The sequence below is a fragment of the Arachis ipaensis genome, chromosome B10 (genome assembly GCF_000816755.2).
Source record: "Arachis ipaensis cultivar K30076 chromosome B10, Araip1.1, whole genome shotgun sequence".
Lineage (NCBI taxonomy): Eukaryota > Viridiplantae > Streptophyta > Magnoliopsida > Fabales > Fabaceae > Arachis > Arachis ipaensis.
This window is the reverse complement of record NC_029794.2, coordinates 10,302,160-10,303,928: the sequence shown is the minus strand read 5'-3', so window position 1 is coordinate 10,303,928 and position 1,769 is coordinate 10,302,160. Positions and strand designations below refer to the sequence as shown.

At 37.4% G+C, this 1,769-nt stretch overlaps 1 protein-coding gene across 1 annotated transcript in view; it reads left to right on the top strand.

Moving 5' to 3' along the window:
* The window catches only part of LOC110268112, a 2,601-nt gene continuing 2,322 nt past the window's right edge, over positions 1,491-1,769 (top strand). Inside the window, exon 1 of the mRNA XM_021114008.1 lies at positions 1,491-1,540. The gene's annotated coding sequence lies outside the window, so the exon portion shown is untranslated. The remainder of the gene's footprint in view (positions 1,541-1,769) is intronic.

The window sequence follows — 1,769 nt, the reverse complement described above, 5'->3', positions numbered from 1 at the left end:
TAATTCACCAAATCGTTAGTTAATAACTAATTATCCAATAAACTTCAACCAAATATATATATTCATCGACAAATTACTAAACATTAAGCATACACCCGCATTCCAACTTATCCTATGGTCATCTAGCCTAAGTTTTCACAGAACATTATATATTAAATGCAAGAAACCTAAACCATACCTCAGCCGATTCCCACGTAACGACCAAAGCTATTTATTCAAACCAAGACAGCCCCTCAAAACTCAACTAATCCGCTTTCTCCAAGTTCCAGTATTCACAATTTCAAGCTCCAATTATTTATTTTCAACCTAATACACATTCATAATACATATATACCCAATTTAATACTCAAAGCTCAAATTAAATGAAATTAAAATGGAATTATAATTTTCTCACCTTACCCAAGCTTCACATAAGCAAGAGTGAACGTTTTTCTCAAGCTAATTGGATCCTAAAACATCAAAGAGTAAAGAAATTTAATACCTCCACTTAATTTCCCAAAAATTGGGGAAGAAGAGGCTGAGAATAAAAGAATAATTTACCTATGAAATTGTTCCGGTAGAAATGTAGAGCTCAACGCGGTGGACGCGTGGCCACAAACGGTGCGGCGATCGGAGCTCGGACGGAGGAGTTACGGCAAATTGAATTTACCGTAAGGGTTGGAAACGTTCTTCGTTTCTCTCTTCCCCTAAATGTGTTTCACGCTGCCTCTGCTGAATGGGGAAGAAGAGAGGCTTGGATTCATTAAATGCTGGGCCGGTTGGGCCCACGGGTCCGGTTTGGGCCCGGTTCAACCGGTTCGGCCCGTTCGGTCTAATTTTGGACCGATTTTTCCGAAATTGGTATCAAAATTCTCGTTTCGACGAGCTCTATCCTAATTTAATATAATATTCACATTTTTAATCCTCCTTATTAAAAATTAATTTATTGAATAATTATTTACTAATTTAACCGGGGTTTACAACCAACATATTAAATGAGCACGAAGCTCATTTCCTTCACAACACGCAATAGAGGCAGCAGCGCTCCAGGGAAGAAAAAGAAGGGAAAACATTCCCGAAACACTTACGGTGAGTTCCTGCTCCCGTAACTTCTCCGTCCGAGCTCCGATTGCCGCACCGTTTGCGGCCACGCGTTCACCGCGTCGAGCTCTACATTTCTACCGGAACAATTTCTTTGGTAAGCTACTAATCACTTCCAGCCATTCTTTTCCCCCAATTTTCAAATAATTGGAAGAGATGTTGAATTCCTTTGATTTCTGATGTTTTAGGATCCAATTAACTTGAGGAAAACGTTTACTCTTGCTTATGTGAAGCTTGGATAAGGTGAGGATACCATAATTCTATTTTAATTTTACTGAATTTGAGCTTTGAGTATTAAATTGGGTATATATGTGTTATAAATGTGTATTAGGTTGTGAATAAATAATTGGAGCTTGAAATTGTGAATACTGGAACTTGGAGGAAGCGAATTAGTTGAGTTTTGAGGGGTTGTCTTGGTTTTGAATAAATAGCTTTGGTCGTTACGTGGAAATCGGCTAAGGTATGGTTTAGGTTTCTTGCATTTAATATATAATGTTCTGTGAAAACTTAGGCTAGACGGCCATTGGATAAGTTGGAATGCAGGTGTATGTTTAATGTTTAGTAATTTGTCGATGAATATATTTGGTTGAAGTTTATTGGATAATTAGTTATTAATCTTGGATGGTGAATGTTATTGTTGATGAACATGGTTGGTTTAGTGCTAATGATTTGGTGAATTATTGATTTGA